General features: G+C 35.8%; 1 long non-coding RNA gene across 1 annotated transcript; it reads left to right on the forward strand.

The window, feature by feature from the left end:
- The first annotated feature begins 8,579 nt into the window (after positions 1-8,579).
- LOC128027128 (uncharacterized) lies at positions 8,580-11,996 on the forward strand. Its single transcript, XR_008186627.1, has 5 exons — positions 8,580-8,758; positions 8,830-9,212; positions 10,152-10,223; positions 11,015-11,129; positions 11,221-11,996. It is a non-coding gene; the product is annotated as an uncharacterized LOC128027128 (long non-coding RNA).
- The last annotated feature ends 12,656 nt before the right edge of the window (positions 11,997-24,652 follow it).

The following is a 24,652-nucleotide window of genomic DNA, read 5'->3' on the forward strand; positions in this document are numbered from 1 at the left end:
AATTGTTTGGACTTATGTGTGTCTTTCCTTTGCTCGTCCAAGCAGAATAATAATTAGATGTTGTTTTTTCCACTGTGAAACTGCAGAGCAATGAGCAAGGCACAAAGCTTGATGTGTTTTCCGCAGAGAATCTGGCATTTCATGTATTAATCTCTTAACATTGCTATATCCTCTTGAGACCAGAGAACAGCATCTAAGCGGTTCAATGTTGTGTTTCACACCTAGTGACCTCAATTTGCAATTAAAACAGTGTCCTTGAGCTTCTATTAAAGAATAATAAATAAAAAATAAAAAATCAGAATTTAACTATGTTGCAATTCTATAGAGAAACACTGTTTGAATATTTTGATGCTCTCAGTTCAACCAACATGTCAGAAATCATTTTAATCTGTGACGTCTTTTCTTTTTCTCCATTCGGTCTTATGTATGTAAGACTGAATTCCATTATTATTATTCTATTCTACTTGTCCACTTATAGTGTTTTGCTTTGATTAATAATGATATAGTTCTCAGCCTGTAGCTGTCATCTGTCATTTTTCAACTACTGTAGGAAGCAACGTTTCTAAAAAAAATAAAAAAAAATAATTAAGTATTGAGTATATATTTTTTTTTTTTTTTGGAAAGAAATTAATATTTAGCCAAGAATGCATTGAGTTAATCACAATTGACTGTAAATGTTTTTGGTTACAAAACATTTCTATTTCAAACAAATGCTGTTCTTTTGAGCTTTCAATGAATCTTTGAAAAAAATAAAAAGAAATAATAAATCACAGTTTCTACAAAAATGAAGCAAAATGGTTGTGTCATGAGCAGTGAGTCAGCATATTAAAATGATTTCTGAAGTATCATGTGACACTGAAGATTGCTGAAAATTCAGCTTTGCCATTACTGGAATACAATACTGGAAAACAGTTATTTTCAATATTTCAAAATATAAAAATTGTTACTATATTTTCATCAAGTAAATCCAGCCTCTGTGAGCAGAAGAGACTCAAAAACAGACATATGGACTATTAATCAAATTCCATTTCAGCTTCCTGTCTTACGTGGCCAATTCAAATTGCAATTCATGAATTGAAGCAGACTTTTTATGCACGTGTCTCTAATCATGTGTTCTTGTTTTCCTGAAGGAACTGACTTCCCAAAGACATTTCATGCTGAGGTTACCGCAGACAACATGTGACAAGACAGACTAGCACATAGCACAACTATGAGAAATGTAATGAAGCCCTCTGCTCCACATGTCCTTGTGAGCCTGACGTCAATCAAGTGTAAACACCTTGTGTGTTTTACCTGCGGTTGTCTCTGCAGCCCTCCATCACGTCCAGGCATTATATGTGTGTGAGTGTGTGGTGCCAGTGGTAATTGGAATGCAGCTTGTGACTCTGGGCTACAGAGAGAGCTGTCTGATGAGCCCATTTGTCTCAGAGCACCATAGCAGCTCCGCTCCTCCCCCCTGCCACTAATTGCAGCGTTCGGCTGCGTGCATTATCTGCAAATGGAGAGCCGGGACGCCACACTTCACTTTCTCTATCGCATTGATCCAGTAGTAAGAGACAGCTTCTTTCACACTGACTGTTTGATCAATCTCAGACATATTGTGCTTGTATGGTACATTCAGACACAAAAAACAATAGGAGGAAGATCAAGAGAGACAAGGCAATACTTTAATACCTTTTTTAACAAAGGCATAATTTAAATTTGAAACTGCTTGAACCCTTATTGATGTCAAGATCTTATATTGTATAAAAATGACTCCATATAGGTGACTCATATTGGAATGTAAAGAGGTAGTCCTGCCCAGGATAGTGTGTTATACATGGAGAGAGCTATGCATTAGCGTTCCCATTCATCTCTGGCAGTTTGTAAACTGCATGCTGCCATCTTCGCTAAAGGGGAAGTCAGTTCAGGAGGTCAATCATTTGAGGCATAAATGGCATCACCAAGGGTTCAAGGTCAGGCTGCTTAGCATGGACCTGTTAGCCTCTGCTGGTAGATAACGCTACTAATGATGCCAAAAACATAGACGATCTCAGACCCATCTCTGTCAAACCCTCATGAGATGTGGAAAACAGCAGACAGGAAAAATAGAGGTCAGTTTCAATATTTAAGAAGTATTCATTAATATTTATGATGTATATTATTAGAATTGTATTGGATGAGAATTCACAGCTAGTTTTGCACGATTGTCAGTCGAGATAGATTTTTATTAAAGGGGGGGTGAAATGCTCGTTTTCACTCAATATCATGTTAATCTTGAGTACCTATATTCATAAGAGAAAGATAATCTGTACCTATTTTTCCCGGAAAAACACGAGCACCTGGAGGTGTGATGTGTGGGCGGAGCTAAAGAATCACGAGTGCCAGTTGCGTTGAGAGCGTTTGGAAGCTGTGACAGCTGTGAAGGCTGAAACTGAACGAGAGCAGCAGCAGCAATGACTCGCTCCGAGCGGGGCTCGAACCCGGGTCTCCGATGGGAGGCGGACGCACTAACAAGGAGGCAGAGATATTTTAAGCAGTTTTACTCACCGCCTGTGGTTCCTTTTTCGTTGGGATTGCATCATCCTTAAGAAATAAACGATGTGCAAATCCGTCGTCAAACTGGGCTTTGTTTGTAAAACAAGCATTTTAGAAATGCAGGGAACAAACACAAACACTTGCACAACTCCGTTGATGCTCTGTAAAAATAAACTCCATCCACTGGTCCCTTAATGCTGTTTTTTCATTGGTAATCTATGCAGGGTTGTCTTGCCCTGGCAACCAAAAACACACTCCTTTTGTGTGCTCTGCTATACGGGAGCGCGTGCTCTTCCGGCAGAAGTGCCCTCAGGACCCATATAAGGAAATTCCGCTCCATCTAACGTCACACAGAGCCATACTCGAAAAAAACTTTTCGAAACTTGTGACAAACCGGAAGCAGTATTTTTGGAACAGAAGTACTCCTTCAAACGTACAACTTAATTTTTGAAACTTTGTCCATGTTTAGCATGGGAATCCAACTCTTTAACAGTGTAAAAAACTCAGTATGCATGAAATAGCATTTCACCACCCCTTTAAGGTTTTTATGTAGTATATAAAAATATACAATGCTCACTCCTATTTACAAGTCTGGTAGATTCTTTTTTTTTTTTTTTTTAAGAAATGTATAATTTTATTCAGCAAGGATGCATTAAATCGATCAAAAGAGGTGACATTTATGTCCCAAAAGATTTCTGTTTTAAATAAATGCTTTTCCAAGAGGTGTTGATAATTTTTTTTTGTAATATGCATGATGTTGACACCTCCTCTGTAGCTCATGGATTTCAATCACAATTTTCTAAGTAAAACAACACTCTTTTGACTGCTTGTAGAATTCCATTAAGTCTGTCATAAACAGGCTTTGGTCGCACATATGGTTTTGCATCACACCAGTGGAAAATAATAACAGAAAGAGTCTGTTTAATTTAAAAAATGATATCCAAAAAGCATGACACAAGGACAGCTGCAAAACATTTCAATAAATCTTCACTCTCTACAGCTTTTCTATGGAGTGAACAACATTGCAGAGCAAAGAGGACACAGACAGAGCAGGTTACTTTGATACTGTAAGTTATCTTTGTTTTATAAAGAATTTAAAATTATAAATACAGTTTTGGAGCTCTTTAGTGCCGTGATGGTTCATGTGTGCTCCTGCACTCCCGCTCAGTGCATTCTTATTAGCATGAAATAAACATGAATGAACATCTAAGGGAATGATGAAAAATAGTGTCTCATGTAATTAAAAGTAATTTCATGTAATTTCAACCATGGAAAGGCAGCAGCTTGAAAACATAGGCACATGACCTCAGAAAATCCATTCAGTGTCCATAAACTAGAGAGAGAGAAAAAATACACTAGATAATTTTATAATAAATAAAAATGTATAGATAAAACATTATTATAAAAATTGTCTAATATGAACTTTTAACCTTAACAATAGAGTTCCCTGTAGGCTATAGATTAGTTATTAGTTATAGATTCGATAAAAAAATATCACACACTTATTTCTCCAGGCGGAACTCAAAAGTTGAGAGCCTTGTATGAAATACGTAGAAGTTTTAGGTTTCATCCCACTCACACAAAAAAAAAAAAAAAAAAAAAAAAACAACAAGATTTAGTATTCATCAAAATTAAAACCGCAAACTCAGAATAAGACACAAACCTGCAATAATGAAATATGTTCAATAACACAAATGTATCTAATCCCATTTTATTAACTAATGTCTTTGCTGCGGACCTTTGATGATCCAGTTCAACCATACTAACAAACAAAATGACTTTATATAAACTAACAATTGTGCTTCATTTTTATTTATTTTTTTTATTGCCGAAGAGTGTTCTTTTCAGACCTTCTTCTCCTGTTTTTCTACTGTACATGCAAAAACAATCAAGCCTGGCTTGTAATGCAAAAGTAATGTAACACACTACTTTCCATAAAAAGTAACTAAGTAACGTAATTAGTTACTTTTTTAGGGAGTAATGCAATATTGCAATGCATTATTTTTAAAGGTAACTTTCCCCAACACTGGTCTATGCCTGTCACCTTTCAACATGAGTTATGAACATAGGCAATTTATTATTTGAAACCTGGAAATTTGATTTGATTGCAGCAGGTAATGTAAGCTGTACAAACTGTAATTAATCATGGTTTGGAATAATGCCTGATGATGAGTTTTTATTGTTCTAAATCCATTACAAATCTCCTTTGTTTGTGAATGTGTGTGATTTTATACAACACACACACATAATTGAAATTTCTTGAGCACTGTAAAGCAGCATAGTAAAATGTTACATGAGTATGGCCAGACTATATTAGAGACCCGATCTTCATATCTTAAAATTGATTTCTTCTGCATTCTCATGCTCCGAGGAACATGTATTTATTGGATGCTGAAATAATACGCTATGCAGTGCCAAATATTTTAAATCAGTGGATTTATATAAAACACCAGAGACCCAGCAATAAAATACAGCACAATGAACCTCTATTACTGCTGTACTTGTTCATTAATGAGAAAAGTTTCTCAGAAGTCTTCTGAAGGACACAGAATTGTTTATTTCTTTATATCCTGTGAGTAATTTTTCAGTTGCAAGCAACACTCACTGAAATAATAAAAAACAATAATAGTAATAATAAATAAATAAACCACAAGAGAAAGAAATTAAGCCATGTTTGTTTGCAGAATGAATTTATGATGATAAGAAGTGATTTACATGTTAAAACAGAAAATCTGTTATTTACTCACGCCCATTTGTATGACTTGCTTTCTTCTGTGAAACACAAAAATATGTTGTTGATTTGTTTCCCAGTGCTCTCCAGCCTTATTTATACCCCGCTGTTCTTTAAAATAATATATTTTGTGTCCCATATAGGGGGAAAAAGTACATAGAGGTTTAGCATGACTTGAGGGTGCCTGTACACCCATTTTAAAGAAAGCTGTATGTCCATCCATTCCCAGGTGCATGTGCTTTGCAGAACTGTATCTGTCCTTGCACTGAGGTTATACCAAACCCATTTCTTTCTATTTTGCTGGAGTGAATGAAAGTGAACAGGGCTTCCAACGCATCCCAGTGGAAATTGCTTGCCTCAGACGTGAAATTTCATAGTAAGTTACTTAAAAGTTCAGTGACTAACGCTGTTCAAAAAGATGCATTTAAAAGCCTATAGCATAACCCGATCAGACGTCTTTTCAACCATTTTAAAGCAACAAGCAGACTGGCTCAAATTCTGTGACTGCTGTGCAAGATGCTTTTAAAACATTTTAAAGGCCACTGTTTCCATCCAGTGATTGTCTTCTGTGACTGGTGCAGCAACACTGTTGGGTTCAAAGGTCAAAGAGCCTGAATCTAGGACAGCTTGCTTCTTGAAATAAGACAGAATATAGTTCTTTTATGTGAATTACATCTTATCGCCCTTCTTGCCTGTCCCCGGGCTCTTTGGACAGAGGTTTAAGAGCCAAGAATCCATTCAGATAGAGGATGTGCAAGTTTGTTAACCCAGGGAAGTGACCCCTATTTCAGTGACTAGATGTTTGTGTTGCTGGATGCTCCAGAGATTGTTTCCATGCCCTAACAAAACTTTGCTGCCTTTGTCGTAGCTCCCCTTTGGACTGTTTTCCCTTCAAAAATGTAAGCACATATAATTTATTTCCTTATTTAAATGTACCCCTTTCGTTGTTAAAAAATTATGTTTGTGATCATTTATAATTTTGGCAATGGTATGAAGAGGTTTATGAATCAATCATCAGATGTTCTCTGCTCTATTTTATGAATCAAAGGGTAGGGAGTGTGCATTCAAGTGCTCATTAGTCTCATTTAAGAAGCTATATGAAGCCAAGGTCATAAAGAGCATAAGCAGAAATATTGTAAAATGTTAAACTGTAAAAAATATTTTTGTGTCTTCACTGAAGTTTCTCTTGTGGCACAGCACAAATACTGTTAAAAATATTCCGTTAAATATATGGTAAAAAACCGGCAGCTGTGGTTGCCAGAATTATACCGTAAAAAATACGGTAAAACCGTTTTTGGTTTAACGGTTTTATACCGTAAAAATACAGTTACACTGTTGTAGGTTTAACGGTTAACTGATATAATATTAATATACAGATTTATTGAAGCACTGAAATCTGTTTTGTACCTTTGTATTACACTGGTAACCACCAAAAGCAGGTGGTGATGAGAGAGTCACGTGGTGAAACAAAGGCCATCACAAGCAGCTTTAAAATGATAAGATACATAGAAGGTGCACGGTGTGATTCACACAAGCACTAAACACCATCATGGTGAGACTCATTAAACTGAAATATGCAATAAACATTAATTTAACAACATTTTATGTAACATACTGTACAAACCTAATAAACATAACAGATGAGAAAAAATTAAGAAGAAACATAGTTATTTCAAAGAAAAAACATCAAATTCAAACAAAATTTGAAATGCAACGCAGAGAATTCTGGGAACGTAAGTTTACGGTTTTTCCCTGAAAGTTTACAGGAAATTACCGTTAATCAGTAAACAGATTTGTACTGTAGCATTTTCACAGTTCTTTACCGTTGCAATCACAGTCATTTTTTACAGTAATACTCACACAAAGTCCACTCTGATAAAGCCTTGAACCAAATTTTTACCTTTACTTAGCTGTGTTAGCACAGTGGAATACATCTTCTGTTGTAAATCTTTTGCCTGTGGTAGCTGCATTAAAAAAGTTTTTGGTAACACTTTATAAGATAAGGTTGCATTAGTTAATGTATTAGCTAACATGAATAAACAATGAACAATACATTTTCTACACACACACACACACACACACACACAATGGGGTAAAAAATAAATCAGTGAATAAACATATTGTATACTGATTTGAAATATATGTATCTTCTTTTAAATAAACCTTGAACAGAACCTTGACAAAAATACTAATATAATGATTTTATTTGCATTGTTTTCTCAGATAGTTTTACTGCTAAAACTCCTTGAAAACTCTAAAGCAACACATTTCCAAAAATGTGTGAGAGTCATGGTAATCTCATGGTCAAGCATAACTTTTCAGCTATATATCAGTTAAATTACTTTTATTCGTGAACTGCTTATTCAAAATCCTTTTAGACAAGAATTATTCACAAAGGCCAGATCATTTGAAGCATTTTAAAATTGCATGTTAATGTCATCCACCATTTCAGTACATCAAGAGCAAGAACACAAAGGTTGCTGTGCTTTGTAAAAATGAAGAACAATACATTTGATTTTAGTGTTTTAAGATCTATGCATTTTCCAGTTGGTGCTAGCATTCCCTTGTACCTCAAGTGAAATAATGCCATATGTGAAAACCAAGGCCACTAATCATCAGCAGATAAGAACCACTGACCTGCAATTGACTGATTAACATGACAGGATGGATATCCGTACAGATTACAGTCGATTGGACATATAGTTTAATTTCACACTTTTTACAGACATGGTGAAAGTAATAACATTAAGTGTAATCTTTAGAAGTAGAAGTCACAATCACTTCCCGTTTGTTGCTGCAGTGTGTATTGAGTTTGAGCTCTGACACGTTATTTTTTATTGAATATTTTTTATCTTAAAATTCTATTTTATACACCATCATTTTCGTTTCTATAACGAATATATCCTCTATCGTATTCTACAACAAAAACAAAGCGCCTTGTTATCACTAGTTTTATTTTTCATTTCCCGAGTCCGCTATTTAGCTTATAGCCCGTTAGCATCACCAGTGAGGTTTCCGCTAATCCCGCTTGCATTGCTAATACTCTATTCACACACATTACCATATCTTTACTCACTGTTACTTGCTTTAATGGTGCATGTATGTCTACCTTTGAGTGCAGGTGAGGACACGAGCTGGAGGCCGTGGAGAAGCAGATTCGCAACCTGGAGGTGAGGCAGGTCCAGCTGAGAGAGCGGAGAGCCGCGCTGGAAACCTCCCGGGCTGATGCTCACGAGTCCAGGGTAAGTATACACTGAGCTGCTAACGCAGCACGTCTACTCTGTGTGTTTCTCTACACAGGCCCGGTGCACCAGGACGCGATCTTCCCAGATGTCCTTCACTCCAGCGCCTGGACACACCGGACCCTGGGTGCATCCACAGCGGAGGATGCGAGCCAGGCCCTGGGCGATGACTTCTCCCGCTCTGGTCTTCGAGATCTCCATCTGGAACCGCTTCGCTCCCCTCCACGAGACGTGATCGTCAGAGACTCCATTGGCTGACACGTCCATGGTACGCTAGCCGAAGGTAAAGTGCACACTCACTGTTTCCCTGGTGCTCGTGTTCTAGATGTTTCTGCACAGATACCTACAATCCTGAAGGCTGGCGAGAGCCCCGGAGGGGTCATGCTTCACGCCGGGGTTAACGACACCATGCTGCGGTAGACAGAGACTCTGAAGAGGGACTTCAGGAGCCTGATCGAGACGGGGCGCAGCACGACGCCCGTGGCGACGATCATTGTGTCAGGACCATGTATCGATGAGGACACGAAAGGTTCGGTAGACTTTTTGCTTTAAATGATTGGTTATTGACATGGTGTAAAGAACAGAAACTGCTCTTTGTTAATCATTGGAATATTTTCTGGGAGCGTCCTAGGCTTTTTCACGCTGATGGCCTGCACCCCAGCAGAGTCAGAGCGAAAATCCTCTCGGACAACATCTCCAGGACACTTTGCTCCATATGACTAGTAAGCCAATTCTCTAATAACTACTATGAAGACTTTTGTTTTACCTGCTTAAATGATAGAAGTACTTGCGCTGTCCAATCTATTAAGACTGTGTCTGTTCCCTGAATAGTGGGGTCAAAATATAAATTAATGTAGGATCTAGAAAAAAATATTACTGTTATTAAACTACTGTTATAAGCATGAGCCCGGTCAGACTGGTCGTGGAGGAGGTGTTGCAACAATATACAGTGATATTCTCAATGTTACCCAGAAAACAGGATACAGGTTTAACTCATTCAAAATACTTCTGCTTAATGTTCCACTGTCAGACATGCAAAAGAAATATAATGTATCTCTTGCTCTGGCTACTGTGTATAGACCTCCAGGGCTGTATACAGAATTCCTAAAATAATTTGCAGATTTCTTTTCAGACCTTTTGGTTACAGTTGAAAAAATGCTAATTGTCGGAAATTTTTATATTCACATTGTTAATACAAATGATGCATTAGGACTTGCGTTTACTGACCTAATTAACTCTTTTGGAGTCAGGTAAAATGTCACCCATCCCACTCATCGTTTTGATCATACACTAGATTTAATTATATCACATGGAATCGATCTTACTGATATAGATATTATACCTCAAAGTGATTATGTTACAGACCATTCCCTTGTATTGTGCATGCTGCGTATCACTGATATTAACTATATGGCTCAGCGTTACCATCTGGGGAGAACTATTGTTCCAGCCACCAAAGACAGATTCGCAAATAACCTGACTGATCTATCTCAACTGCCATGTGTACCCAAAAATACACATGAACTAGATGAAATGACTGGCAACATGGACAGCTCTAAAAACTGCCAGGGCCGAGCATTTTAACTGAGCAGAATTAATTTTACTTGGTTGGAACAGTAGCTACGCTAATTATGTCTCTGTTTGTTTCTCTATTTAACTAGGATTGACACAAGCTCCAGTCTGGATCCAGAACACCTGAGAAGAGAAGATGCCAACCCCTCAGAGGACCTCAGGTGATGCTAACCCTGAAACAACATACAGAACTACCAAATATTGCTTCAAGTGTGATTGCATCAAATAGTAGTTGCTGTTAATATTGTTCATCATCAGTTGACTACGTCTTGTATTAATTTTTCTGAAAATTTCTGTCATATGCACATAATCTGACAGTCTCCACTGATACTTGAATACTTGATACTGAACTTGAATTTAATTGAATTGAATTGTAAAGCACATCGGCAGATGGCTATGATTAACAAATCCTTTTCAAACAGATTGTGATGAATCTGTCAGGCCTGACCTCTGGTAGTTTTTTTTTTGCAGTTTTCCAAAGGAATTTTTTCCTCATTCAAGTTTTACACATAAATTAAAAATATAAAACAATTATGTACACTCAAATAAGTCATATCAATAGTCTAATTAAAGCTCTTCTATTTTACAAGCCATGACATATTGACATGGTTTGACCAGTTAAATACTATTTATTTTTTTTCAGTAAGCCCTTATTTTTGTACATATTTACAGGAAATTAATTATGGCTGACCATTGATATGTTTTGATCTTGCATCGAACTGCATCTGTTCAAGCACAAAAAAATAAAAAAATAAAAAAATAAATAAATTAATGCCTGCACCAATAATAGATAATTACTGCATTGTTTTTGCTTACAAACAAAGTGAGGCTTTCCAGTTTGCAAAAACTTTATTGGATTTGTATGCATACCAGGACTCTTTTTTTTTGTTTGTTTGTTTTTTGACTGTTTCACTACATAAACAGCTTTTATGTAATATTCTTCTGGATTCAGCCTCAAAACCAAAAATCTCAATGGCAGTGAAACTGTAATCTTGACCTTTACATTCTGTTATGATGGAGAAGATCAATCCGAGTGGGGATTTAAGAGCTTTCCACTGCCTTTCCATGTGAGTCACACCAGAAATCACTGTAGTCATTGTAGTTTTTCTTTTCTTTTGACTCCTTTCATGATTTCATTCTTTATGTCTTTCATACCAGGCAGCAGCATCATGCTTTAGCGAGGCCACTGTGCTGCTTTATGGGCTGAAGATGATAGATTGGACTCAGCGTTTGTTTATAATAGAACAGGGTATTGACTGGGCTCTTGGCCATTGCGTCTCACAAGCACTGGGTCTATTTTAAGCATCTTGTTTGTGCACAAACAATTGACTTTCATCATAAGAGTGGATTCGCATGCATTACAAATCTTTCAAATGTTCTAACACCTCACTGAGATCCCCACACAATGCATTGCAGGTGATTAAATGCTCTAAAGATTTCATCATCCAGGCAAACCGCAGATACATTTACAATCTTTGGATTTCCATCCTGTTTCTCTTCCTCTTTCCTCCACCGAAACACTTAATAGAAGTTTTGTCTCGCTCAATGAACACATAATACCTGCATTTTTCATAAGCTGAGAGAGGTTGACAGTCCTAACATTAGTGATTGACAGCCAACAATACTGTACGAAACATGCTTTTCGGTCATATGTGCATCAGTGACGTGACAGACAACTTGTCGACTGCAGTTTCATTGGTACAGCGCACATCAAGAAAACTGGCTCACAGAGCTCAGGTATGAGTCCTGAAACTTAAAAAGGAGTCCGTTCAGGTATTGAATTCAGTTGTCGATCTCTTTCATGTGAATTGTATTTAGGACTGCAGACAGGATTTACAGCTGTACTGACACATGGAAATTTGTGATGTTGTAATTCACATATTTCATTATATATATATATATATATATATATATATATATATATATATATATATATATATATATATATATATATATATATATATATATATATATATATATAAACACATGGTGGGTGTTCAGTGTTGTTCTCTATATGAGTGCTCTTAAATGTAAATGTCAAAAGAAAAAGTTTATTCAAGTTCTTTAGCACTCCTATAACTCTCTCTGTAAAATAAAAGAAGTCGTTAGTTAATGCAGATCTCCAGAAACAAATTAATCCTTGGCTGCTTAAGAGATGATTCATCTTCCATCTTGGAAAATGTAATCTAGTCTGAGTCTCTGAATCACAATACACTCTTTCTGTGTGTGTTCATGTGTATGCAGGTGCTGTCTGCAAGCATATCTGATATGGATGCAACAGACAATATGTATAATGTCAAATTTTACGGTGGCTTAATAACAGTGTTTGATCCACGATTAGTAGTGTGATCCCTCTTTATGTGTCTCTTGGTATTTAACAGCCTGAGAATCAGTGGAACTGAAAAAGCTACACACAAATGTGCGTAGCAAAGAGCTTGGAAGCAAATGTGTGTATTTTATCTCATCCTCTGATTATGTCACATAGATTTACTGATGCGCTGAATGGGGACACAAAATGAGGACAGGGTTACGCTGCCGATTTGTCCGATTTTTTCAAAATGGCCGACAGAATCAGTAAATCACACACACTTATCGTATTCATGTTCATATGAATATTATCCCCACTGTGCATTTCTCTACTGCTACCTCACAGAGCACAAGAATTATACACCTCCTGAATAACTACAGGTTTTTTGTGTGTGTGTTGCCAGTGTCTTTAAAGCCAGCCTAACTGTAAATATCTCCAGGATATGAATGATTTCTGTCAAGTGTATACAGTATGCTTTACTCTGTCAATGATCCTTGAGCACTGAGACAAAACGTTACTGAGCTTAATAAACTAAATGTCAAAGTTAAGCGGTTTTCACATTTGTTTGGCTGCAACCTATGCTTCTTCATTTCTCTCATAAAAATATGTTTGTCTTTCATCCTATCACTCATTATGAGTCAACTCTGTCAGATATTAAAATAATGTATCAAATATGAGTGATGACAAATCTGGAACCTGAAATGTATTTTAATTAATGAAGGATTTCAGACAACCAGATGGTTTTAAACTGATAAATGAAGAAAGATTGTTTCTCTGAAGTGTGTGATGGAGCTAATCATGATCGAGGCACAGAAAATATAAGAACAATTACTAAAATATAATGTTTCAAACAGATAGTTTTAGGGTACGATTAGTGAGAATGTGAGAATTGTGTTTTAAAAAATGAGAAAATCAAATTAAATTTCACATTTGGTATATTCTAGTCATCATCTGTCATTTCAAAGTGAAACTGTTTTATTTTGTAGTGTCAATTGTTTCAGTAGTTCCTAATGGCAGGTGAAATTGTGTTAGTGTTCTGATTCCTCATGTCTAAGGAGTCAGTGCTCTGTTCCCACATCTTAAAGCGTAATCAGCAGATGTGGATGGCATGCGCCATAATAGAAAATGCATTTAAAATAGGTCTACTGGAGCTCATTTTATGAATCATTAATAATAAATTGGTGCAATCTATCCTAATGATGACAGCCCCTGCTTCAGTCTGACTTTAGGAGAATTTGTCTTCAATGGACCCGTCGCTTCTTTACATTCATGGCCATAGGGCTTCCTGGGGATATTGTGAACTCGCAGGGTTTCAGGGTTTTACGTGTAGCACATCATGTACCTGCAGCTGTCAACTATTTCTGCACTAGACTTTTCAGATAGTATATATATATATATATTGTTTCTTTTTGCATTCTAAAGTTAGCAAACAGTCAAACACTGGTAGGCATAACTGCACAAACATGAGCTAGATACTAGAAAGGGCTTTGCAGCTTTTGTGTATACGAACAAACTTGAAATTGATTTTCCTCTGTTTTGAAACAGCAGGAAGAGAATTTAAGGCATAAGGCAAGTGTTAAATTCATGTGCATTTTTATGGTAAAGCATTTCTTCTCATAGTAGCCAGTCATTAGAATAGGCTCTTAGTAGACTGTCAACTTAATATCTGCTTAGACTTTATTTGATGGTCTCCAACAGATATTCTAGAAAGCATCAGTAACTTTGCAAGTACTGTACATGTTAACTCATGTTAACAGTCTACTAATACTCTAATAAGAGTTAGTTGATATGTAATAGAACTAGCGAGCTGAATTTTCATCAGCCATTAGGCCAGTTTCTAGTGTCATGTGATCCTTCAGAAGTCATACTAATATGCTGATTTATTATCAGTGATGGAAACAGCTTTGCCGCTTATATATTTTGGAAACCCATACTTTTTCCAGGATTCTTTAATAAATGGTTAAAAAGAACATAATTTATTTAAAAAATATATTTTATAGCAATATAAGTCTTTGCTCACTGTACTTATTAGTTTAACACATCCTCTGCTGAATAAAAGATAAATACATTTCATTGAATACATTTTCAGCGGCCATTACACTAATCTTCAGTGTCACATGATCCTTCAGAAATCCTTCTAATATGCTGATTTGCTGTAATGTTGAAAAGAAGAGTAAAAAAGAACAGCATTTATCTAAAATAGAAAGCTTTTGTAACACACATACTACCGTTCAAAAGGAGTCAGTAAGATTTCTGTAATTTATATATACACACACACGTTCATATGTATTATTGTGTTATTGATTCAATTCAATTCAGTTATTATTTCATTATTATTTATAATTATTTAGTTACAACTAAATATGCAATATGCTTTAGTGAAAGCAATTTAAAGTAGGCAAAATTCACTGACTGCCTACATTTGAGTGTCTGAGCTGCTAACAGCAAAGTCCCAGGTTTAATCCCAAGAAAGGGTGACCAGGAACAAGAGTGATAATGAAAGCTCTTCCTGTTTCTATCATTTCAGAGCAATGTACTTCTAGATACTCTACTGTTTTTTTGTGGATATGTACTGTATGTTATATCACTGCAGATTAGCACACTATACCCATTTAACCACCTACTAGATTACATCTAAGACTGTAACCTCTACATTTCTGTGCAGGGAGTTTATTGGGCTCAAAAATGGCCACATTTCGCAGACACACAGCATCGGAGACGTGAGGTTTATGAATTTCCTCTGGTGAATTGAAAAAGGTATCATTAAAAGTGAACTTGCTGTTTGCCTCAGAGGTGAGCTAGGGATAAAAGGACCAGACAGCTCGGTTCTTCTTACATTAACCTTTATTATGGTCCATTTCATAAAGTCTCTTCCTTCCTTTTCATTAATCCTCAAATGGCCAGTTTCAATAGCCAACAGCAAATACATTCTCTCTGTGTTAACAACAAAAAGCAAAGGTTGATGCAATGCGCAATAATATTCTCAGAATGTTGAATTAATCAATAAATAAATGTAGAATATGTTGACCTTCCACTCTGTCTTAGCCCTGATCACTTAATATGCAACAATATTATTGAAATGACTGAATGTGACATCACTGTTTTCTAAAGGGCAGCTTTGAACTACAATCAAAACTGATGATTGTTTGTGGTCCAAGGTGTTTCTTGTCCACTTGGTAGAGTTGTTCCATGGTATAATGGTATAAGTATAATTCTGCAACTACCAAGATAAATGAACTGTAATTACTTAATTTATCTTTCCTTAATTGGTCACATAAATCTGATTTGTTGCAGAAGTTTAATTACAGTATATTTTACACATCAGGAAAAGTTCACCTAATAGTCACCTAAAAGTTTCCTTTTAATACAGTTTAAACTTTATCTCCTCTGTAATTCCAGCTTCATAAATCCAGCTCTGAGCATTATTTAGTGTACTACAGACTCATAGACTGGAATAGTTTGTTCTTGCAGTGTTACATAAGGTTTAATTGAAGTCAACCAACAAATCATCCAGCTTTTCTTTAAAGCTATCACACCCAAAAGGCTCCCTGCAGCCAAACATGCAAAATGCTGCTTAAAAGCTTTGGGTGAGCAAGATCACGCCAAACCCCTTAATAACTACAGATTCTGCATTAATCCAAGACTTCTAATCAAGAAACTAGACATGCAAATGAAATCAAGGCATTTCCTCATTAAGCACACTAGGAACTATGTAAGATTCCACACCAGTCTCTTTTTACTGGGTACACTGATGAGCAGGATGGCAGAGGACATAATGATAAAACGATAAACTTCATTTTCCCTTAATGTTTACTGGGGATTGCAAAGACAAAAGGAGATGGGGGAAGAAATACCAGACAAATAGCTGACAAGAGAGGAGGGAAAAAAAGCTTAGATGGATGGACAGACAGGAGAATATACTGACAGAGCTCCATCAGTGAGATAAATTACCCAAGTTAGCCAAGCTGCAGCTGGTTTCTGTTGGTAAGAGTCATGCCAGTTTAAAAACACACTCTACATTTTACATGGATTCATTTTCAATCCACTTTATTTGACAGCCAACTCAGTGTTTTCTGAAAGTGTGAAAAATAGTGGAATAGAATAAAATAACATTTGGTCCAGATTTGAAACTTTAAGATACGGTATGCTTGATTTTTACAGTATGACCTATGAATTTGAACAAATTAGTGTGGAGTTTGAATGCATGCACTGATTCTAACATTAATATTCTATATGGCGACACATTTAAAAGGCCAATTTATTTTTCAATCCTTATACGATTATATGGTTGATTGCATTTTATTATTCGCTAATCTATGTGTAGGCCTGTATAAGGCCTTTGCAAAGCGCAAAATATTCCTTATTTACTGCGTTTGCGTTTTTTTTTTTAATTGTTCATTGAATCTATCCGTTGTTTTTTAGAATATACAGTTAATTAAGTTTTATTTTGAGGGAAATTTATCTTTATTGAATCATAATAATTCATTTTACACAAACAATTTACTGCCCAATTGAGTTATTTACTTTTAAAAGAACCAATAACTTTGAATTGGGCACAAAATTCAGCAGCTAATGGACTTTAATTACTCTGTAGTTTGTGATTTACACACATTTATATTCTTTAAGAGAGTCATCTGGTGATATCAATGTCAAAGTAGTAAACATTGTGTTTTCCCACCTCTTTCAAGGAGAAACATCATGGCTTCATATTTTAAATTTAAAGTATTGTTTTTAATGACATAGTGACCATTTTAATTTCCCTCAAAATTAGTCTTTCAGAACAATAAGGATAATAAAAAGAGATTCTCAGCTCTCTACACAAGTGCTTGCTTTGAAGTTAATACTTTTCTTGGACAAACATGAAAATGGGCATCTGTATGGGCACCAGAGCCTATTGTTCTTCATGTGAACTGACTATATTAAATTATCAATGAAAATAAGGTTACATTTTATTTTGAAAGCTAACTTTAGACATTATACAAACTATAATATGTCAATTAACTCTCAATAGAGTATTAGTAGACTGTTGGGTTTAGGGTTAGAAGAACAGGTTGTCATATAATCAGAGTTACTTGCAGTCAGTAGAATGTCTGTTGGATGACCAAACAAATTGTAATCAGATATTAAGCAGATTCATCAGACAGTCTACTAATACTCTAATGACTGGTAGTAAATGTAGTTGTAAAATTACTTATAGTTAGTAGAATGTCTACAGTGGGCTACTGAAATCAAAAATAATCTATACTGACATTAACTAAAGCCGTGTAAGTGTCAGAAGAATTGATGGGATATATGAAATGATTCAGCTGCTATAGAGTCAAGGGCGAGACATTTTATTAACTATCATCATTCAACTTCAATAAAACTAGATGTTGATTCAGTACAGAATTCCTATTTTTGACATTATGTTCCAGCCACACTTGATTTTTTATTTTTTTACAACACAATGTACAATTTATTGAGGTCTTGGGAGAGATTATTTCTAAGGTGCAAAGGACACAAATCTTAAATGTCATGAAAAAAAAAACAACAAAAAAAAACTTTTAAATGCTGTAACTCAGTAGCTCAAGTCTCAACAAGTGATGAAGGGTGGAGATGCAGCTTAAAAACATCTTCGCCACGTATAGCATCACATCTTGAATATGGAACATCATCTTCTTAATTATGCAAACACCTGTGTCTAGCTTGCTAATGAAAACAAGCTGTCCTTTGTAAGTTGTAGGGCATAACGTTGACTCATTTAAGAAGCCATACTGAATTAACCAAGATATGATCTGATTTTGCAAAAGTGCAATACTAATAAGTCCAGCAAACATGCTCTTATCCAAACACAAATAAATTAATCATGGCTCCCCAGACTGGGGTGTGCTCTGCTGCAAACATCTGTAGCATAAATTATCACACTGCTACCGAGTCCTGCCTTTCTTCAAATAAACAGGACACTCTCTTGTAACACTCTCCTCTCAAATAAACTGAAATCAATATTTCATGTTCATGTGGCTGCGTAATCCTGTTTGTGGGATAATGTCAGCCCCATTATCCCAAAATAAACCCTTTGCGTCAGGGTTTTGACCACCTCTTTTGTCATTATGACCCACTGAATGCACTTATGCCTTTCAAGTCTATTGAAGAGCTGAAAAAAAGCGAGGCTATTTAATATTTTTTCACTTGCTTCATGTGCTTCAAGAGGAGCATAATACACGCTTCCCTTAAAAATCCCAAATTTCAATTTGTGACACTGTATTAACTATAAAAGACAATTTGTCCTTAGAGGTTCACAGTTTTAAAAACAGAAATAAATATAACAAAAATGGGCTCTGTTTAGTTTCTTGATGCATATTCCAGGTCTTACTTGGACATTTTGTCTGTACATTCCAAAGAAAATATGTTTGCCTTCATAATCTTTCATCAAAATGTAATTACATTTCTCATCTCTGAAACAACTTTACTTTTCGTCTGACATCAGCTGTCTCTCTTATTCTTCTGGCTTCAAGACTATCTATATCATCTCACCTCAACACAGAATGAGCCCACAGTTTTTATTTTTATAATTTCACTTTTTTATTTCATTTTAAGTCAAATTTTGTTATGAACTTTTGTTGTCATCTTTATTATTGCTTTAACATTTTCATATTAAGCTTTATTTCACTATAAACAAACTTTTATGAAAATTTGAAATGTTGCCTTAGTTTTTCCATCTTATATATTTATTTCAGCTTAATTTGAGTTAATGAACAGATTCTGGTGTGTTAGGGGTTCTTTTCACAATCAAATAATTTCAAGCCAGTGTTTGCTGTTTTAGTATACTGTGGATGTAAAATGCAGAAGTTTTGTAAAGTTTCTATTGACTTTCTATTAACGAATGGGAATGTGGGGTCATAGCAGATGTGATATCCCTTATCCTGGGACGTCCACCCTCTTGTTCTGTCAGATGGCCTCTCCTCGTCTCTGCCGGCTCAGAGTGCAGAAGTAGGTCAATGACTGTCCCATCCTCCAGCATGGGGGCGGCAAGCTTATTTGCTCAAGGCATGGTAATGGTGCTGGCAAAGACGGCATTCAAAAACATCCATTCCATGTTAAATTTCAAGGACAAAAATAGGAGCGATGGAACACAGAAACTAAGAGAGGTCTTTAGCCTTGAGCTGAGTCCTTATTTACTTCTATAGTCCACACAAATGGGCAAATTGTGAGCTGGAGAGGGAGGCAAGGGCGAATTCACAGTTGAGGCAATTTTACACATGGTATTTGAGTGCAAAAAATATGCATCTTATTCGCAAACAGCCCAGAATCCTGGGTAGTCCAATTATTTGACTTATTTTTTGTCATTTCAGTACAAACATGCCTTATACTTTAATAGACTTGGATATTATATAGATATGACATTTTAATAGAGATTAATTTAAACTTATATTACGTAGATAGTACACTTCCAGTAAATTACAGCAGATTGTGAGACACCTGCAAGATCAGAAAAGGCAGCATGTAAATTGCATTCAGTTCCTTTAATGAATCAGGTGCTAAAATAATGCAGACAGACAATGTTAATCTTTTAGTAACAATATTGCTGATAAAAATGAAAAAATAAAATCAACAATAATGAAGACCAGCGAAAAACTGAAAGGGTATTTTAGTCAAATGAATATAACTAAATATGACTAGTGGAACATAACTCAAAGATACCCAAACCAGGGCTTGCAGTCAAAGTTGGTCTGTAAAGACCTGACATTTTTTGTCTGTTTTATTTTTGCATTGAAATATGTGAAAGTGTATTGTTTTTTTTTTGTTTTGTTTTTTAGAATTAGTATAATACTTAGTTAATTTATAGCCATGACCCTTAATCAAGCTTGATTTATTCATAGTAAATGTTTGTGCACCATTGTTATAACAAAAATGTTATTAAAATTTAACACTGCAGACAAATACACAGTGGCTTATTCTCGATGAATTCTCTCCTCAGACAGCAAGAGAGGAGAGAAAGAAAGATGGCAGATGCCAGAAATAAAGTACTGTGGATAACTAAGGTATAGATGACATGAATGAGATAGTTTTCTTAGTTTAGCCACAATCACTTGCTATTATGAAGGGGGGTTACAGGTACTGTAGAATAGGGGACTTAAATGCTTAAAACAAGTAAAGTACTCTTCACCAAGACATCTATCTTCATTATTATCTGCTATATATGACACACAAGAAGCTAATGAAAAAGCCATGTCAAGCATTCTGACAGACGGAATATTAAAATAGTCTTTTTCCTCATCTTCCCTCAAAGACTCCCTCACGTGTTTGATTTACTGACATATTTGTCATGGTTTGGATTACCAGTGGTGGCTTGGAAGGACTGGGATTGTATTGTGTTAAATTGTAGTGTATCAGGCTCCGAATCAGGCACTGGCAGGGCTGACAGAATACTCCCGGCTGGATTCTACATAGGGGTTGTTATGAAGTCTAGCCAACCATGGATGCATTGCCAAGATTGGGAAGCATGAGCAATGCAGCCCCTTGCTTCCCCCCTCCTCCTCAACAAATTCATCAGCACAGTCACCAGCCATTAGCAAACAGCTCAGCTGAACCTGAGGGCTGCCTGGGAACAGAACAAAACTGCTGCAAGAATCACCTCTTATACGTGCAGTTTCTGCGATAAAGACCCTCCTCTCTCGTTTGCGCGCACCCATTACACTTAGGATATCAATTATTTGTATTTCAATGAATTGACGCTTGATGAGGTACTGTAGCAAGCTGTACTGTACGTGATGTTAATCATCACCAAGATGGCAACAAAAGAACAGAGACTGCATCAGATGAAATTGTATAGATTCATTAATGACAAGCTTTGTTTTAAACAAAACACCGTAGTAAATGATCCGCCTGTGTGTGGAGCACTCTTCTTAATAGATTACACAAAGCAGACTGTAATGAGAAGGAACAAAATATGATCAGTGCATGGCGGTGCTTGCTAAGCGTTTCATTTGGTATCCCGCGGATCTGAAAAGTGATGACGGAAATAATCACATTTGAATATTGTTAAATTCTTGATATTTCACTTCTGTGGTTTGTTGACAGACCCGAATGCTAATTCTGATTAGACTGCAGAATTTCAGGCCTAAAAGGTACAGAAGATAACTGCAGGTTGGGCAATGCATGTTTAATGTTGGTTTACTGTAGAGTGTTGCACATCTGAAAAGGGTATTTTTGCGGATAAGCAGAATATTATGCGTAAGCAGCAACATCAACACATCACAATCATTTAATAATCATTTGTGGTGTTGTTTATGCAGTAATTAGCCCTCCTACTGGGTTCATCTCTTGCTAATGGGTGATATTCATGCCTTATTTATACAGTATATATGATTTCATTTTAAGAATGGCAAATGAGATTAAATTTGTATCTGAGAAAGGTGAGGTATGTACTTAACTATATACTTTTTTTGTTTAGCAGACTCACTAGGCCTGACATAACACAAGCTCAACCAATCGTGTAAGTTTGAGACGAGGCTCTGCTTTTCAACAAATAACGCAAGACACAGAGTGTTTTAAAAACTTGTTTGATATAAATACGGGGAAGAAGACCCCATGATTAGATGATATTTTCTACATTACAAGCATCTACTTCATATAAAATGTTGACAACAATCAAGTCTGTCATGTGGTGGCACAAATAAAGATTTGGTGATCCAAGGTGACAGATAATCATGGTCTCCAATGTTCTGTGAGACTTGGCAAAGCATTGTTGATTGTAGGCTGTGGAATGCCCTTTCCATAAAAATGAGTAACAGTGAGTCTTAGTTACATAATGAGTGTTTCCATCACTTTTTGCTGTCTGAAGAACTAAATCGGCTGTTTGTACTGGTTGCAACAAAGAGACGACAAAAATACTTGCATTTATTATTAAGCCAGTATTTATGAAACACTGCATGTTCAGTGATTTCATAAGAATTCATCCCTCTACGCTCTCTGTAAATCTCCAGTGGGAAGTCTCAGATGTGTTGTTGAGTAATTAGTTATACATTTATCATAACGGAGGAATATTGGAATGTTTAACACCACCTGATTCATGCTACAGTACATAATTACGTTAGCGATGCAGACATTTTAATAACAATGCAGACTTCTCTTGTATGTGATGTTTTATATGTTAGATGAGTTAGTCAAGGTAGCACCATAATTAATCTTGAAACGAGGCAGTGAGTGATTGATGTATAGTGTGTTCAAAGGACTGTACTGTTGTTTCACAAATACCGAGTTGTGAAAAGTAATCTAGGACTTTTATACAGTATGTGCCATTGTAAATACTGCAAGTCTGTCAGCCTCGTTGTCATCCGCCTTAAAATCAGTAAGGTTAACCTAAGGTATATTATTAACATCTGGATGATTTCATGTACTGATTTGGATGGGATTGGAATGTCTATACTTTTCGTTCTACTAAGTTACGCTTACCTTAACAGAATGGATGTGGGAGTTACTGGATGTGCGTGTCACAAAACCCACTGAAATAAACAAAACATATGTGATATAATTATAGCATTATATCAATTAAAATTATGATCACACCTGATGCTGTTGTGCTGTTCTGAGCAATTTGTGTGATTAAACTCTCATTTCTGAATTAATCATCTTTTAAAATATTGTTCCAGTAAAGTACTATTGAAAACTTTGTTGGTTATTTTCCCCCCTTTTATTACTTAAAAAAAATGTTTAAATCCATTCACCATGAAGTGCATCAAGAAATGTAGTTTTAACAAACATATCCTATCCAAGATGTCTGAATAGGACTTGTATGTGGACAGTTTAACTTAAAGAAACAGATCAGAAAAATAAAGATTGACTTTAGAGAAATTAACACGTACATTTAACAGAACGATTTTGTGTTTGTGAGAAATGTTTTGAAATTAAACCACAGCTTTTAAACAGACAGCAGAGATCCAACAGCCCTTATGACTTCCTCAGAGCATAATTCATTTAATGAAAGCGCTGAAATTAATTTGAATTTCAATGTCCCCTTTGAAGGCTCCCCTAACATATGACTAATTGATACCTCTGGAACCAGTGTGCATTCAAACATTTCTTTCTGCTCTGATGGCCGAAACAGACAGACAAAGAGAAAGAGAGCGAGACACCTAGTTAACGCTCAGAGTGTCATGATTTATTTAATAGATGTGGGATTGCATAAAGGTGGTGTTTTCCATGAGAAAGAGGTGTTATTGCTTAAAAGGTAAACAATTAGATATCAAGCTCAATAAAGGTAAACTGTTAGCTGGCAAAGGTGACAGGTAAACCTCGCTGTAGGGAAATGTGTGCTTCTCACTCTCTGTATGTCTGTAAGGCTGACATCTTTCTGTAAAGGTTAGCTCTGTGACCTTTATGCCTTATATCTCATTATGTGGGCAAAGAATGTGCAATTTGATCGTTCAGAAAAGTCCACTGAAGGCTCTTTCTCTGACAGAATCAGGCAGATCTTTACTGAAAGCATCCTCTGACAAAAGAGTGAAAAACTACTGATTCGTGATTGAATCCCACAGAATCGCTTGAGGAAAGGGTGCTAACAGAATAACAGAAAAGGCAAGGAGGTCTGTAATACCTGGAGAAAACTAGCTTTTAGCATTTCCATTCATCTAAATGGCAGTTCCTTGGCTGGTCCAATCACTTCAGCAGTAAATGCCATGTGACTAAGCGGGCAGGGCAAAAATATTCACTGAAAAAGATTAGGCATCTGGAAAATATCTATAAAATAGTGATTGCACCCATTTTAATTTTGTCAGAACTCACTGAACATTTTAAAGCCTCTAAATGGTGTTTCATTAGAGATGTTTTTCTTTTTTTTAAGCATCAGATGGTGATCATCTAAACAGCAGGCTAATGATTCCATGCTAATCATTCCAAGTATTGTAGTTATCAGGTTTATTTATTTATTTATTTTGGACATCATTATTCTTGTGACACAAAGCTGAATTTTCAGCATCATTACTTCAACCTTCAGTGTCATATGATCCTTCAGAAATCATTCTAATATAATGATTTGCTACTTAATATTTTTGTGGAAACCCTGAAACACATTTTCCCCCATGATTCTTTGATGAAGATTTATTTGAAATATAAGTTATTTTTTGTAATATTATAAATTACTTTAGTGTCACTTTTGATCTGAATGCATCCTTGCTGAATAAAAATAGTAGTTTCTCAGAACTTTTAAATGTTAGTGTATAAAAGTATTTAAAATCAAACGTTATATTTTTCTGCATTATCATAAACTACAAATTAAAATGACAAATTAAAATGTCATAAACT

The sequence above is a fragment of the Carassius gibelio genome, chromosome A14 (genome assembly GCF_023724105.1).
Source record: "Carassius gibelio isolate Cgi1373 ecotype wild population from Czech Republic chromosome A14, carGib1.2-hapl.c, whole genome shotgun sequence".
NCBI lineage: Eukaryota > Metazoa > Chordata > Actinopteri > Cypriniformes > Cyprinidae > Carassius > Carassius gibelio.